The following is an 18,167-nucleotide window of genomic DNA, read 5'->3' as shown; positions in this document are numbered from 1 at the left end:
GCAGAGCCGGAAGCACCAACTGGCCCCAATTCAAAGAGAATCTGAGTCACTGAGGGAGAAACCTTGGAAAACTCTGAAAATTTAGGGCTCATGTTAAAAAGAAACTTGATGAAAGTTTTCCCAAATTTGACAACCATCCTAAAAATAGGCGTGACATTACTAATATTGAGTTGGGAAGATGAAAGGAAGTTTTCTAAACTGTCAAAGGTCAAAACACATTAGATCGATCATGTTGCAAAAATATATAGAGTGATATTTCTATTCATTCCATGGAACATACAAAGTCATGGTCCTACAAAAGGGAGGCCAAAGAATATACAGATTAAAAAATAGAGGTAAAAAGTGTCACAGAAGTTGCTGGGAAGCTAATTCATGAAAACGTGTTATTTTACTGGATTTTATGGTCTCTGTGGTGTTGGCTTTTAAATCCGTAGTGGTTTTTTTCATTTGCCTCTTTTCATGCCCACCTTCGTATTTGTGGTTTTGTATTACAAAGCGCCTCCAATTGTAAAAAGCTTCAGACCCCATGAAATCCAGTCTGCTCTAGGACAGGACTTAGGGCAGCTCTCTGGACATAGTTTCTGAGGCTTAAAAGTGGGTAATTGTGCCACTTTAAAGGGCTCTTATGAGGGTAAAATCAGGCAGTGTGATGAGTTTCTGGCACATAGTAGGGTTTCAATAAATGTTTATTTTCTTTTCTCTCATCTGAACTCAGGTGGTGTACATTTGTGATCTTAATTTTGACCTTGATATCTTTTCTGCCTGGTTAACTCTCTTTTTATCTCCCCAAATGTGTTCCAAGTTCATTACACCCCTATCTGGTCTCTTCCCGTCTGATCCAGCTTTGCTCTGCTGTCACAGTGATTTTTCAGAAAGTCCGACCTGATCAGAGTTAAAAATCTGACCTGCTTAAAAATCTTTAACGACTTCCTTTGACTGAAAGATAAAGCTGAAATGCCTCGGTATGGGATTCCAGGTCCTGAAAGTGACTCCCGCTTACTTTTCTTGCCTGAAATGATGCTTTCCTCAAAGCCTGCGATCCAGGCAGCCACACAAGAAACATACGTCCACCCAATTACATGTATAAATTCAGCCGCAGAGGATGGACAGCTACTTCTGTAGTGCACGAGGGATCTCCTTTTATTACAGCAAACAGCTTACTGTACCGGGCACTCGGGGGTCCCATCCTTGTACCATCAACCCCGAGGTCAGCCTGTTTCTTTCCACAGAGCAACCCACGTTCATCTTCCCAACCATGCTATGAACTAGGCACGAAAATGATCCCATTTAACAGATGAGAAAACTGAGGAGCAGAGAGATTCAGTAATTTGCCCAAAGTCACACAGTCAGTAAGTACTGAGAAGTGAACCCCCATCTTAGTAATTTACTTAGTGGCTGCGGGACCCCCAAGCAAGAGTCTCAGATTTATGTATTCTTTGTCTGTAAAAAAATGGTGAGAAGAATTACCTGTGCCACCAGATTCCCTTTCTCAGTGATTTTACAGTCAGTGGGATGAACTGGCTTCATGAGATGAAGTTTGGTAAATCTACCTTGTTACATATTTGCCTAACTGTAAGGACCCGTAAAGGTCCCTGGGGTCTCTGTGCTGTTACCCTCCTCCTGTCAGAATGGCGGCTTCCACCAGGATGGGCAGAGTGGATAAGTTTCTTGTGTGTCTGAACCGGTGGTCCTCGTCCCTGTCTGCACAGCACAACCTCCTGTGCAGGTTTCAAAACGTCCTGCTGGCCAAGCCGCACCTCAGACCAGGCACGTCAGAATCTCTGGGGCTCAGGATCAGGATGTTATTTTTAAAGCTCCAGACAATTCCAACGTGCGGCCAAGATTTAGAACTCCTGGTCCTGACCCGTCTTCGGATGGAACCTGTCCCGGGCTGTGACCAGGGCGACCTTTACTCACTCGTGGGGAAGTGTTGAAGGCTGGGGGGGTGGTGAGCAGAATCCTGGGTGGCCCCCAAGACTCCCACCCCAATGAACCCCCAGCCCGGCATAAATTGATAACCCTTCCCCTTGAGTGGGAGTATCATGAGGTCACTCCCTTGATTAGGTTACTTATGTAGCAAAAGGGATGCCTTTGCAGATGTAATTAAGGTCCCCCATCAATCAACATGGAGTTCATCAAAAAGGAGGCTCTCTTGCCTGGAACTGCCCTAATCAGGCCCTGAAAGAGACAGGGAGACCCTCTCTCCTGCTGGCCTTGAAGAAGCAACCACTGTGAGCTCTACAGCTGCATGGAGACAACCTCCACGGACAGCCCCGCGTGCTTGGAAGAAAACGCTGCACTTCAGACGAGACCCCAGACCCAGCTGACACCTCGGTGGCGGCCTCGTGAGACCCTGAGCAGAGTGGCCGCCAGAGCTGTGCCCAGACTGTAAACACACGGGAGCTGTGAGAACGTAAGTGCATGTCACGTAAGTCGCTAAGTTTGCTTAGCGGAAGGCCGGCCCCTTGCTCGCCTGGGGCCCTGGACAGCTTTGCACGACCGGAGAGGGTGCTGAGGGTCTGGCCACTCTCCCTGGAGGATGGCCCACGCCGGTGGCAGCTCAGAAAAGCAGCAGGGGGTCAGCGAGGGACATTGGGCTCCTGAGAAATGAGAAGTACAGGACAGGCACATTTTTATAATTAAACAAAGCCAACATATGGTCTAAGTGGCCCAGAAATCCAAAATTATAATTTTTCCAGAAAACCGTGGATATAAATGATGTATGTTGCTTACCTGGGATCTGATACAGGTGGGCCTTTGGGTTCACAGAGTCCCAAGGGAGAGGGAACCAGAAACACAGGCCAGAAGCCACTGAGCCGTCAGTAGTGACCAGTGCCTCACCCGTGACAGTGTTGAATCAATGCTCATCTTTTTCTTTTTTCTTCTTTGTGTAGGGCTCAGTGAAGGTGTCCTGAATTCTGCCCTTCCTACATTCTACCTGAGCACAGGAGACACAGGTATTGTATCATCTTGCAACGATCACTGGCCCCTCAAGCTTCCTGTGAACCTTGGAGTTCAGACAAACGCTGGGCTGTCAGATGTGATTTCCTGCTTCTTTTTTAAAAAAATTTATTTATTTAATTTATTTATTTTTGGCTGTGTTAGGTCTTCGTTGCTGTGTGCGGGCTTTCTCTAGTTGTGGCGAGAAGGGGCTACTCTTCGTTGTGGTGCGTGGGCTTCACATTGCGGTGGCTTCTCTTGTTGCAGAGCATGGGCTCTAGGCGCATGGGCTTCAGTAGTTGCACACGGGCTCAAGTAGTTGTGCCTCACGGGCTCAGTAGTTGTGGCACGCGGGCTTCAGTAGTTGTGGCTCGTGGGCTCTAGAGCACAGGCTCAGTAGTTGTGGCGCATGGGCTTAGTTGCTCTGCGGCATGTGGGATCTTCCCCGACCACAGCTCGAACCCGTGTCCCCTGCATTGGCAGGCAGATTCTTAACCACTGCGCCACTAGGGAAGCCCCCGTTCTGCCCATCTTGAAGATGACTTCAAGGTACCCTCGCTGGCACTGGGCTCCCAGACCAGCCAGGTGAGCTGGACAGCGGGCTCACCACAGATGTGAGAGGGGCAGTCCTCCTGGATTTCAGAAAGACGACGTCTTCTTGCCTTCTGAGTCCTCGTGGACATCAGTTCTAGAAGAGGAGAATAGTGTTCTGAGCCAGGATGAAATGAACCCACCAGAGATGTTCTAAGGGAAACAGAACTCTCTCATTTTTTTCCTACAAGCAGCCATATGGTCCTTACTGCCTTTTCCCATCAATCCTCCTGGGGAGGGTGTCAGGGTCTTGTCCAAGACCAGCTCAAAGAAAAGAACCAACCTCATTCGTTATCACAGACTCACAGCCGAGATGTGCAGAACAGGGGCACCAAGCCCACCTCTCTGCCTTCAGGTAAGTCCCTGAGATAAGAAGGCTTCTCACTTTGAAAAAATCCAATAGGGAAACTCCAGGACATATTCACCACTTAGTCACTCCCAGGAAATTCCGTCCTTAGAGCCAAACTTCCTTACTCTGTCTGTTGCATCAGTTTCCTTTTTATCTGGTCCTTATGTTTTTAGAGAAAAGACATTTACTTTACCTACAGAAGAACTTTTCCTACCCGTGATAAACATCATAGCCTGCCAAGGCTTTTGCAACATCTTTCCTAATCCTTATTTAGGAGTTGTCTCTATTATAAATCGACATCCAGCCATCCTTATAAATCTCTTAGAACCTTCTCCAAACTTCCATGTCGCTTTTAAGGTGTCGAGCCCCAAACTGAGAAATATGCTCCAATAGTAACTGAGAATGGAAACACGATAAGAAACTTACCATCTTTCTTTTAAGACCCGTGTGGGTTATCATTTTCTGTGGAGATCAACCTGCTTTTAAAAAATTGGACAAAAGTCCTAGAAAAGAGGAAGAAAGTGGTATGTGTTAAGACATAGAGTGCTTCCCTTGATTCCCTTGGAGAACATTTAGAAAAGTAAGTCCACGTAGCAGCTTCATAAATTCCCAGTATTTAGTGGCAAAAATAGGGAGATGGCAGGGACCCCCTTGCTCATTACCACGTCTCGGATCTTAGTATCACCTAGCACTGAAACTCCCTTTCCGTCAAGGGCTAGATAGTCTATATTTAGGCTTTGTGGGCGAGATGGTCTCTGTTGCAGCCCCTCACCTGTGTCCTTGTAGCCTGAGGCGGAAAATATGCACCTGAGTGAGCCTGGCCGCTCCACGGAAGTTTTATTTACGGAACTGAGATTGGAAGTTTGAAAGTTTCATGTGTCATGAAATTCTTGTTTAGCTTTTGTCCACCATTAAAAAAACTGTAAAAGCCGTTCTTATCTCTCAGGCCGTACACAACCAGGTGGTCAGCCTGGATTTGGCTTGTGGGCCCTGGTTTGCCTACCTGTGATTCAGCATCTGCTTCAAATGAGCTCCAGAAGAAAGCGTGAGATGATTAGAGAGATAATCTGTACCCTTTAAGTTTTTCACTACAACAGTATTTTAAAACAGGAATGGCAAGGCACTATTCTTTGCTTTGAGCAGACAACTATGTAGGGACCCTAAATTGTAGGGTTTTTTTTTTTTAAACATCTTTATTGGAGTATAATTGCTTTGCAATGGTGTGTTAGTTTCTGCTTTATAACAAAGTGAATCACTTATACATATACATATGTTCCCATATCTCTTCCCTCTTGCATCTCCCTCCCTCCCACCCTCCCTATCCCATCCCTCTAGGTGGTCACAAAGCACAGAGCTGATCTCCCCATGCTATGCAGTTGCTTCCCACTAGCTATCTATTTTACATTTGGTAGTGTATATATGTCCATGCCACTCTCTCACTTTGTCCCAGCTTACCCTTCCCCCTCCCCATATCCTCAAGTCCATTCTCTAGTAGGTCTGTGTCTTTATTCCCATCTTGCCACTAGGTTCTTCATGACCTTTTTTTTTTTTTCCTTAGATTCCATATATATGTGTTAGCATACTGTATTTGTTTTTCTCTTTCTGACTTACTTCACTCTGTATGACAGACTCTTAACTCCATCCACCTCACTACAAATAACTCAATTTCGTTTCTTTTTATGGCTGAGTAATATTCCATTGTATATATGTGCCACATCTTCTTTATCCATTCATCCGATGATGGACACTTAGGTTGCTTCCATGTCCTGGCTATTGTAAATAGAGCTGCAATGAACATTGCGGTATATGACTCTTTTTGAATTATGGTTTTCTCAGGGTATATGCCTAGTAGTGGGATTGCTGGGTCGTATGGTAGTTCTGTTTTTAGTTTTTTGAGGAACCTCCATACTGTTCTCCATAGTGGCTGTATCAATTGACATTCCCACCAACAGTGCAAAAGTGTTCCCTTTCCTCCACACCCTCTCCAGGACGGGGCTGGGGGGACCTGGAGCATCTTTGCCTGATCAGGAGTCCTATCCCATGAGGTCCAGGGTCCTTTTATATGAATGTTGACTCTACTTTGAGGATCCGAAACCAAGAGTCATACTTGGATAAAAACTTATTTATCAAGATTTGTAAATTTATTTCCCCAAAATGTCATAAAATTATAAATCTTCAATGGCATTACTTATGTAATTGATTGCTTTAATGTAAAGAGTTGGAAAGTCTCTGGAAGCTTTAGGATTTATGGTATTTATGAAGAGATTCATTAACATTCAACTTATTAAGGGATCTTTTCCTGGACATGTGTGAGCCGGGCACCGCCCTGTATTACGGCCCAGAACCTGGCCTCGCCTTTCTGACACTGAACCTGGCACAGTTCTTTTGTGGACAGGACTTGGAATCTGTTAGCAGGTCTGTGTTTTATTTCCTGCCCGGCTCATGATGATTACTGACGGCCTCTTAGGGCTTTAAAACCTGACCGAGAATAATAGCACATGGCGTGCTGTAAATCAGCCTGTATCATTTTCTCTCTCAATTTGCAGTTCAGAACAAACCGTAAAGTCCTCTTGTTCTGGGAAAAGCGATCAACTTTGCCTGAGCAGAGCCGGCTGACACCTCGTGCTAATTTTGTAAATGTTGAAGCTGAATGGTGAGCTCCTAGATGGGTCTTTGAAAATAGATTGAATTTTGGTAGCGACTTTCCTCACAAGTAACAGTGGTGTCTGAACAATACTTTTCTTTTTATATCTTTATTGGAGTACAATTGCTTTACAATATTGTGTTAGTTTCTAGTGTACAACAAAGTGAATCAGCTATACGTATACATATATCCCCATATCCCCTCCCTCTTGCGTCTCCCTCCCACCCTCCCTATCCCACCCCTCTATGTGGACACAAAGCACCGAGCTGACCTCCCTGTGCTCAATACGTTTATGTGACACAGAATCCATGTAGATTTTAATGGTGTGGAAGTTGGGTTGGAATAAATAATCTTCAATTATGGGGTAGATCATCATCTTATGGTTAGAAAGTCAAGTGTTTGGCTATCATGTATTACTTCCAGGTTCAAAAGTTGAGAGAATTCATAACTAAAATAAAAAAGATGTATCCTCTCAAAAAGACTTCTTTGTCGGAAGACCATCGTGTACTGGAACCTTGAGTCCTGTTAAATTCTGGGTGTATGAGAGGCCGCCTGAGGCTGAGGCCACGTGCCACCCAAGGCTGACTGCTGACCCTCTGCTGTGCCGTGGGGACCCTCCCGTCACCCCTACTGCCTTCCCATCCGGCTCTCCGAGTGAGAGGTTACTACTTCATAGATGGGGGTATAAGATGGTTAGCTCAGAATTATTCTGAGAGTAATTATTCCAGCACTTTGATCTCCTTTCCAAGTTAAAGACACTGCTCTGTGTCGCTTTCCTGTGGTGCAAATTTCAAACAGGGGAAAGTCCGCCGGCTCCAACAGTCACAAGGTCAAACACTGTCAGATCCTAGTACAGAGAGAACATTCTCTTTTCCTGAGGAATTAGAAGTTGGCAGGAAATGGAAATATCAGAGAGGAAGGTCTGAGGTGGGGGGACGCCTTCCTTAGAGGCTCAGGACACCACCAACTCCCGATGTCACACGTCTAGAGGGGGATTTAGGCGTCTCGTTTTTCTTACTCTATCTTCACTGCTGGTTAGTACCTGGAAAGAAAAGAAACTCCAACGTGTCAAGCTTGGGGAAGAAAGCGGTTTGCTAAAATTGGATGTCTAAGAGTCCATTTATCCACGAGCGTCATTCATGAAAACTAACTGTCTCTTTATACCACAGGGAAATGAAGATTGATTGCATTATTATTATTAATCTGGAACCAACCTCCCTCCTTCCTTTCTTTCCTTTCCTTTATCTCTCCCTCCCTTCTTCCTCCCTTCCTTCCTCCCTTCCTTCCTTCTTTCTTTCCTTCCTCCCTCCCTTCCTCCCTCCATTTCCCTTTTTCTCCTCCCTTCCTTCCTTCCTTCCTTCCTTCCTTCCTTTCTTCCTCTCATCCCTCCTCCATACTCGATAAGCAATACTGTGCTAGAATAGTAACAGCCTCTGGATTCTGTCTGGGACCCCTGATAACCCTGCGGTTATCTGTTTCTTATGCTGTCTCTCTCTATTTGCAGTAGCTAGCATGGAGTAGGATCAAAGTACTTAAAGTGTGCCGATAAAAGACATATTAAAAAAACATAATAGCAGAAGTACTGTAGCCGAAATGTCCAACTGAGGGTTGGTGAGCACAGAAGAGGCAGCCGTTAATTATGCCTGACAGGCTTAGCAAAGACTCCACAGACAAGGGCACCTGAGTCTGACCCAGAAGGAGGAATAGGATTTAGGCTTAAGGTAGTTGTGACCCAGTTGTGAAGGTCAGGAAGACGCTGTTCTTTTAGTCCTGTGATTTGCGGAATTTTTTGGTCCCAGGCTTGCTTTATGATCTTAAAAATTACCGAGGCCCTTCCCAAAAGAGCTTTTATTTATGTGTGTTTTGTCTATTGATATTTAAAGTATTGGAAATTCAAGTTGAGAATTTTGGGTTTTAGAAATATTTCTTTATTAATCTATTCAAAGATGATAACAAATTCATTACAAGTTGTCATAAATAATATATTTCAAGAAAAATAAATTCGTTTTCCCCAACGAAACATTTAATGAGGAGAGTTGCACTGTTTTAAGTTGCGGCCAACCTCTTTCGTAAAAGAAGACAGCTAGATTTTCACATCTTCAACACTTATTGTGGATCTGACAGAGCGAACATAAATTTAATTCCTGACTTCCTGGAGCCTATGTTAACATTGGGTCATATTAAGTAGTGCGATATCACATGTTGGGAAGCCTTTGGGAAACTCCATTGTGTATTTATGAAAGGAAGAGAATGAAAGAGACAAATGACCTCCTAACATGATGAGCAAATAGCTTTTATCTTTTAAACCATCTGAAAGGTTCTCAGAGGCCCTCAGTGGACACCCAGGGGTCCTGAGACCACACTTGGACAACAGCTGTTCTAGGTGGAGAGAATGGCCTGACCAGAATACCAGACGCTTCTCTTAAAATGTATTTCCTGGGCTCTTCCCCGAATTCCCTCTAAGTCTCTTGGGGCCCAGCACACACCCATGTTCTCAGCTGGTCTTGGGTTGTCAAACCCCTGAGTTGCACAGACCTCTCCCCTGAGCCTCACCTGTGGTCTGCTGCCCATGGCCACTGCTATGGGATGCCCACAGGTGCCTCATTCTGTCTAAAGCCACCCCCTCTTCCACTGTCCTCCATCTCGAATGACCCCTCCCTCCTCCCTCTATGTCATCCATTAGTCTCCGGTCCTGAGCATTCTGTCAACTTAACGCTGGACCGTTTCCAACCGACCCTTTGGTCCAGGCCCTCAGAGGTGCCCCCTGAATTAGTAAACAACCTTCAGACTGACTTCTGAACCTCTAGGTGCGTCTCCCTCTGCTCTGTTCTCTCACTGTTACCCTGGGATCTTGAGTAAATATGGGCCTGGTATGTCAGCACCCCGCCACCCAGTTTATAATCCTAGAAGATTTCTCTAGAGCCCGCGAGAGGAAATTAAAACTTTTTAGTATATTTTAGGGTGGTGCTGGTCAAAATGCTACGAGTAACAGTTATGGGGGTCGTAGAATCAATGTAGCTGTCCTTGACCAGCATCTTATAAAAACTATGATAAACTAGAATAGGAAATATTAGAACATTGCAAGTCAATGTTCAATAATCATGGGATTGTCCTGTGAAACTAGTGTTGCTGTTACACAGATGCATGTACGTGCGTCTGTGGACGGGGTCTCAGTGCCAAAGGTACTTCTTACTGCGATTCATGGTCAAATCAGTTTGAAAAACACTTTCTTAGCAGCCCCCCTGCCTACTCCCTTATTATCAAAGCAGGTTCTCCCGGGACTGCCCGACTCTCCCATGGGTCAAGTTACTTGCAGCTCTCCGGAGCCTTAAGCATGTTTTTCTTCCCTCTGGGCCTCTGCTCATGCTTCTCTCTCTATATGTCAACCCTGCTCTTCTCTCCATCACTCACATGATTAGGACTCAGCATTGAAGAGTCGGCTCATAGAATGCCTGCTGGGAAATTCTCTGTCCCCTGCCTACCACCCCCGACCTTGGCCTCCCCTGGGGTCATCCCAACATTCCACGGGGGCTGGTGCAGGATCCAAAGAACCTAACACACACCGTCCACCCATTGCATTGTTCCTTGAAGACCAGCACGGCATCTGTCTGTGTGGCCCGAGTGCAGTCCTGACACAGAATCAAAGCTCCAGGCACTGGTGTTACCTGAAGTCATCAGTGATGGCCTCAAAAATTCTCGAAGGCATTTTTGATGTCTCCCTGTTTCCCATCCTCTGTGTTGAATGAAACAAGGCTCCTCCAGGAGGGAAGGGAGACCCTGAGCACACTCTTAAAGGGGGCTCCTGTAATTTACTGAACCTTAGGATGTGATGTGTGGCCGTGACATCTTAAAGACTGATGGCCGCAGAGAGAAAGTGGGACCCCTAGGCACAGTCTAGCGTGGTTACGCTCTGCCTCAGCGCCATGCAGCCTCTCGCCTTGGGGAGACTTCCCCCCGGTTCTCAGACTCAGTACCACTTCTAGTTTATTGCCTCCACTGAAAACAGCTGTCACCCTGGCAATTTTCCATTAGTTTCTGTGTTTATTTCATTAGTGTCTCTAGAGTTATTACAAGTTCCTCACTAGAATATATGGTCCGTGAAGTCAGGGAGCGAATTTACTTTTGCTCTATCACATCCACCATCAGCGCTGAGAGAGTGATGGGTGATGTGAGCCCCTAGCAGGCCACAGATGGGGGAGGAGGAGCCCACCTGAAAGGTACAAGAACTAGGCCGATGATGGTTAATTTTATGTGTCAAATTGACTGGGCCTCGGCGCCCGGACAGTTAGTCAATCATGATTCTGAATGTGCCTCTGAGGGCGTTTTTGGATGAGACTGACATTCAAACTGGTGGACTTGAAGTAAAGCAGGTTGCCCTCTATGATATGGGTGGACCTCACCCAACCTGTTGAAGGCCTGACGAGAACAAAAGGCTGACCTCCTCCAATCAAAAGGGAGTTCTGCCAGCAGACAGCCTTTGGATCTGAACTGCAACATCGGCTCTTCCTGGGTTTCCAGCCTGAAGGCCCACCCTGGAGATTTGGACTGATCTGTCTCCATAATCGCTTGAGTTCATTCCTTAAAACGAATCTCTTCCTGCATATAAGCATCCTGGTGGTTCTGGTTCGGCAGAGAGAGTTTTGAAGACATTGCCTGTTGTCCTGAAGCATCAGGGTTCATCCTCTCCCCTCGGCTGCCCTCTGAGGGGCTTGATGCCCATTCGCAGGGGGCTGAGACACAGCCATGTCAGCACGGAGCTACAGATGTACTCAACACTCTGGGGAAAAAACTACTGATATATTAAAACAAGCAGGGGTATCATGTAAACTAGAATCCAAAGTGTGTCTACATTGGAAAAACAAAGCAGGGGACTTCAGAGACACCTTGTAGAGGCAGCTGGCGGATTGGCCCTTGGCCAGTAGGCAACCCTCGGGTGTGGACCCCTCATCTTTAGATTCTTCGGTGTCATGTGCCGAGAAGCAGTCGTGAGCACTGGAAGAGAAAGGAGGGTTCTAGGGTGCGTTTCAGGGATATTGCTCTGTAAGCGCTGTGGGCTCCACTGGGAGAGGCTGGTGGGGAAACCGGAAGAGAGGGGCTGGCCATGGTGCAGGAGAGACCTGGGGGCGGGGCCACATGCAGGCAGAAAAATTCCAGTTCATTATCTACGGTCAGTTCAGCGTCATCTTCTTTAGGGATCCTTTCCTGACACTCCTGAAGGTACGTCTGCCCTTCCTCTCTGCTGGCCAAACACCTGACGCCTTGATCACATGGCCTCCCGCAGTGTATCATAGTTGTTTGTTCAAGAGTGGGCAGCAGCAGACTGGGAGCTCTTTGGGTGCATATTCTGGATCTTATTCATCTTTCATTCCCCGTGGCTAATCCAGAGCTGAGCGCAAAACAATATTTGTGGCATAAAAGGCTGAAAGACTAGCATCCAATGGCGGGCACTGCCTTTCACTGAGATAGGGAATCAAGAGATGAAATGGGTTTGAAAAACAATATAGTAATTCACACATATCCCTTATCATTTTACTATTATTGCTATTGCTATTTATTATTATTTTGGTCAAGCAATTTCTTTTCAACTATATCCGAAAGGTAAGGTAGCCCAGGTATGCACAGTCTAAATTACCAGTAATTTTGAGTTAGCAGATTCTTAAATAATGAGGATTCATTTCAAATTTAATTAGTGCTTATATATTGGATCATCATTTTTATTTTTTTTTAATTTTTATTTTATTTTATTATTTTTTTAAACATCTTTATTGAAGTATAATTGCTTCACAATGGTGTGTTAGTTTCTGCTTTATAACAAAGTGAATCAGCTACACATATACACACGTTCCCATATCTCCTCCCTCCCGCATCTCCCTCTGTCCCACCCTCCCCATCCCACCCGCCCCAGGCAGTCACAAAGAACCGAGCTGATCTACCTGTGCTATGTGGCTGCTTCCCACTAGCTATCTATTTTACATTTGGTAGTGTATATATGTCCATGACACTCTCTCACCCTGTCACATCTCGCCCCTCCCCCTCCCCCTATCCTCAAGTCCATTCTTTAGTAGGTCTGTGTCTTTATTCCCATCTTGCCACTAGGTTCTTCTTGACCTTTTTTTCCCCTTGGATTCCATATATATGTGTTAGCATACTGTATTTGTTTTTCTCTTTCTGACTTACTTCACTCTGTATGACAGACTCTAACTCCATCCACCTCATTACAAATACCTCCATTTCATTTCTTTTTATGGCTGAGTAATATTCCATTGTATATATGTGCCACATCTTCTTTATCCATTCATCCGATGATGGACACTTAGGTTGCTTCCATGTCCTGGCTATTGTAAATAGAGCTGCAATGAACATTTTGGTACATGACTCTTTTTGAATTATGGTTTTCTCAGGGTATATGCCCAGTAGTGGGATTGCTGGGTCGTATGGTAGTTCTATTTTTAGTTTTTTAAGGAACCTCCATACTGTTCTCCATAGTGGCTGTATCAGTTTACATTCCCACCAACAGTGCAAGAGGGTTCCTTTTTCTCCACACCCTCTCCAGCATTTATTGTTTGTAGATTTTTTGATGATGGCCATTCTGGAGGGTGTGAGATGATACCTCATTGTAGTTTTGATTTGCATTTCTCTAATGATTAATGATGTTGAGCATTCTTTCATGTGTCTGTTGGCAATCTGTATATCTTCTTTGGGGAAATGTCTATTTAGGTCTTCTGCCCATTTTTGGATTGGGTTGTTTGTTTTTTTGTTATTGAGCTGCATGAGCTGCTTGTAAATCTTGGAGATTAATCCTTTGTCAGTTGCTTCATTTGCAAATATTTTCTCCCATTCTGAGGGTTGTCTTTTGGTCTTGTTTATGGTTTCCTTTGCTGTGCAAAAGCTTTTAAGTTTCATTAGGTCCCATTTGTTTATTTGTGTTTTTATTTCCATTTCTCTAGGAGCTGGGTCAAAAAGGATCTTGCTGTGATTTATGTCATAGAGTGTTCTGCCTATGTTTTCCTCTAAGAGTTTGATAGTGTCTGGCTTTACACTTAGGTCTTTAATCCATTTTGAGTTTATTTTTGTGTATGGTGTCAGGGAGTGTTCTAATTTCATACTTTTACATGTACCTGTCCAATTTTCCCAGCACCACTTATTGAAGAGGCTGTCTTTTCTCCACTGTATATGCTTTCCTCCTTTATCAAAGATAAGGTGACCATATGTGCGTGGGTTTATCTCTGGGCTTTCTATCCTGTTCCATTGATCTATATTTCTGTTTTTGTGCCAGTACCAAACTGTCTTGATTACTGTAGCTTCGTAATATAGTCTGAAGTCAGGGAGCCTGATTCCTCCAGCTCCATTTTTCGTTCTCAAGATGGCTTTGGCTATTTGGGGTCTTTTGTGTCTCCATACAAATTGTGAACCTTTTTGTTCTAGTTCTGTGAAAAATGCCAGTGGTAGTTTGATAGGGATTGCATTGAATCTGTAGATTGCTTTGGGTAGTAGAGTCATTTTCACAATGTTGATTCTTCCAATCCAAGAACATGGTATATCTCTCCATCTATTTGTATCATCTTTAATTTCTTTCATCAGTGTCCTATAATTTTCTGCATACAGGTCTTTTGTCTCCTTAGGTAGGTTTATTCCTAGATATTTTATTCTTTTTGTTGCAATGGTAAACGGGAGTGTTTTCTTAATTTCACTTTCAGATTTTTCATCATTAGTATATAGGAATGCAAGAGATTTCTGTGCATTAATTTTGTATCCTGCTACTTTATCAAATTCATTGATTAGCTCTAGTAGTTTTTTGGTGGCAGTTTTAGGATTCTCTATGTATAGTATCATGTCATCTGCAAACAGTGACAGCTTTACTTCTTCTTTTCCGATTTGGATTCCTTTTATCTCTTTTTCTTCTCTGATTGCTGTAGTTAAAAGTTCCAAAACTATGTTGAATAATAGTGGTGAGAGTGGGCAACCTTATCTTGTTCCTGATCTTAGTGGAAATGGTTTCAGTTTTTCACCATTGAGGACAATGTTGGCTGTGGGTTTGTCATATATGGCCTTTATTATGTTGAGGAAAGTTCCCTCTATGCCTACTTTCTGCAGGGCTTTTATCATAAATGGGTGTTGAATTTTGTCAAAAGCTTTCTCTGCATCTATTGAGATGATCATATGGTTTTTCTCCTTCAATTTGTTAATATGATGTATCACGTTGATTGATTTGCGTATATTGAAGAATCCTTGCATTCCTGGAATAAACCCCACTTGGTCATGGTGTATAATCCTTTTAATGTGCTGTTGGATTCTGTTTGCTAGTATTTTGTTGAGGATTTTTGCATCTATGTTCATTAGTGATATTGGCCTGTAGTTTTCTTTCTCTGTGACATCTTTGTCTGGTTTTGGTATCAGGGTGATGGTGGCCTCGTAGAATGAGTTGGGGAGTGTTCCTCCCTCTGCAATATTTTGGAAGAGTTTGAGAAGGATAGGTGTTAGCTCTTCTCTAAATGTTTGATAGAATTCGCCTGTGAAGCCATCTGGTCCTGGGCTTTTGTTTGTTGGAAGGTTTTTAATCACAGTTTCAATTTCAGTGCTTGTGATTGGTCTGTTCATATTTTCTATTTCTTCCTGGTTCAGTCTTGGTATGTTGTGCATTTCTAAGAATCTGTCCATTTCTTCCAGGTTGTCCATTTTATTGGCATAGAGTTGCTTGTAGTAATCTCTCATGATCTTTTGTATTTCTGCAGTGTCAGTGGTTACTCCTCCTTTTTCATTTCTAATTCTATTGATTTGAGTCTTCTCCCTTTTTCTCTTGATGAGTCTGGCTAATGGTTTATCAATTTTGTTTATCTTCTCGAAGAACCAGCTTTTAGTTTCATTGATTTTTGCTATTGTTTCCTTCATTTCTTTTTCATTTATTTCTGATCTGATTTTTATGATTTCTTTCCTTCTGCTAGCTTTGGGGTTTTTTTGCTCTTCTTTCTCTAATTGCTTTAGGTGCAAGGTTAGGTTGTTTATTTGAGATGTTTCCTGTTTCTTGATGTAGGCTTGTATTGCTATAAACTTCCCTCTTAGCACTGCTTTTGCTGCATCCCATAGGTTTTGGGTCGTTGTGTCTCCATTGTCATTTGTTTCTAGGTATTTTTTGATTTCCCCTTTGATTTCTTCAGTGATCACTTCGTTATTAAGTAGTGTATTGTGTAGCCTCCATGTGTTTGTATTTTTTACAGATCTTTTCCTGTAATTGGTATCTAGTCTCATAGCATTGTGGTTGGAAAAGATACTTGATACGATTTCAATTTTCTTAAATTTACCAAGCCTTGATTTGTGACCCAAGATATGATCTATCCTGGAGAACGTTCCATGAGCACTTGAGAAAAATGTATATTCTGTTGTTTTTGGGTGGAATGTCCTATAAATATCCATTAAGTCCATCTTGTTTAATGTATCATTTAAAGCTTGTGTTTCCTTATTTATTTTCATTTTGGATGATCTGTCCATTGGTGAAAGTGGGGTGTTAAAGTCCCCTACTATGATTGTGTTACTGTCAATTTCCCCTTTTATGGCTGTTAGTTTTTGCCTTATGTATTGAGGTGCTCCTATGTTGGGTGCATAAATATTTACAATTGTTATACCTTCCTCTTGGATCGATCCCTTGATCATTATATAGTGTCCTTCTTTGTCTCTTGTAATAGTCTTTATTTTAAAGTCTATTTTGTCTGATATGAGAATTGCTACTCCAGCTTTGTTTTGATTTCCATTTGCATGGAATATCTTTTTCCATCCCCTCACTTTCAGTCTGTATGTGTCTCTAGGTCTGAAGTGGGTCTCTTGTAGACAGCATATATATGGGTCTTGTTTTTGTATCCATTCAGCCAGTCTGTGTCTTTTGGTGGGAGCATTTAATCCATTTACATTTAAGGTAATTATTGATATGTATGTTCCTATTCCCATTTTCTTAAATATTTTGTGTTTGTTATTGTAGGTGTTTTCCTTCTCTTGTGTTTCTTGCCTAGAGAAGTTCCTTTAGCATTTGTTGTAAAGCTGGTTTGGTGGTGCTGAACTCTCTCAGCTTTTGCTTGTCTGTAAAGGTTTTAATTTCTCCATCAAATCTGAATGAGATCCTTGCTGGGTAGAGTAACCTTGGTTGTAGGTTTTTCTCCTTCATGACTTTGAGTATATCCTGCCACTCCCTTCTGGCTTGCAGAGTTTCTGCTGAAAGATCAGCTGTTAACCTTATGGGCATTCCCTTGTGTGTTATTTGTTGTTTTTCCCTTGCTGCTTTTAATATGTTTTCTTTATATTTAATTTTTGATAGTTTGATTAATATGTGTCTTGGCGTGTTTCTCCTTGGATTTATCCTGTATGGGACTCTCTGTGCTTCCTGGACTTGATTAACTATTTCCTTTCCCATATTAGGGAAGTTTTCAACTATAATCTCTTCAAATATTTTCTCAGTCCCTTTCTTTTTCTCTTCTTCTTCTGGGATCCCTATAATTCGAATGTTGGTGCATTTAATGTTGTCCCAGAGGTCTTTGAGACTGTCCTCAGTTCTTTTCATTCTTTTTTCTTTATTCTGTTCCGCAGCAGTGAATTCCACCATTCTGTCTTCCGGGTCACTTATCCGTTCTTCTGCCTCAGTTATTCTGCTATTGATCCCGTCTAGAGTATTTTTAATTTCATTTATTGTGTTTGTTATCATTGCTTGGTTCCTCTTTAGTTCTTCTACATCCTTGTTAAATGTTTCCTGCATTTTGTCTATTCTATTTCCAAGATTTTGGATCATCTTTACTATCATTATTCTGAATTCTTTTTCAGGCAGACTGCCTATTTCCTCTTCATTTGTTAGGTCTGGTGTGTTTTGACCCTGCTCCTTCACCTGCTGTGTGTTTTTTTGTCTTCTCATTTTGCTTATCTTACTGTGTTTGGGGTCTCCTTTTCACAGGCTGCAGGTTCGTAGTTCCCGTTGTTTTTGGTATCTGTCCCCAGTGGCTAAGGTTGGTTCAGTGGGTTGTGTAGGCTTCCTGGCGGAGGGGACTAGTGCCTGTGTTCTGGTGGATGAGGTTGGATCTTGTTTTTTTGGTGGGCACGTCCACGTCTGGTGGTGTGTTTTGGGGTGTCTGTGGCCTTATTATGATTTTAGGCAGCCTCTCTGCTAATGGATGAGGCTGTGTTCCTGTCTTGCTAGTTGTGTGGCATAGGGTGTCCAGCACTGTAGCTTGCTGGTCGTTGAGTGAAGTTGGGTCTTGATGTTGAGATGGAGATCTCTGAGAGATTTTCGCCGTTTGGTATTACGTGGAGCTGGGAGGTCTCTTGTGGACCAGTGTCCTGAAGTTGGCTCTCCCACCTCAGAGGCACAGCCCTGATGCCTGGCTGGAGCACCAAGAGCCTTTCATCCACACAGCTCAGAATAAAAGGGAGAAAAAAATAGAAAGAAAGAAAGAAAGAGGATAAAATAAAATAAAATAAAGCTATTATAATAAAAAATAAGAAAAAAATTATTAAGAATAAATGTATTCAGAAAAAAAATTTTTTTTAATTTTTTTTTTCTTATTAGGCATCACTTTTATACACATCAGTGTATACATGTCAATCCCAATCCCCCAATTCAGCACACCACCATCCCCACCCCACCGCAGTTTTCCCCCCTTGGTGTCC

Source organism: Balaenoptera physalus (genome assembly GCF_965194825.1).
Source record: "Balaenoptera physalus genome assembly, chromosome: 15".
Taxonomy (NCBI): domain Eukaryota; kingdom Metazoa; phylum Chordata; class Mammalia; order Artiodactyla; family Balaenopteridae; genus Balaenoptera; species Balaenoptera physalus.
This window is presented reverse-complemented; position numbering follows the sequence as displayed.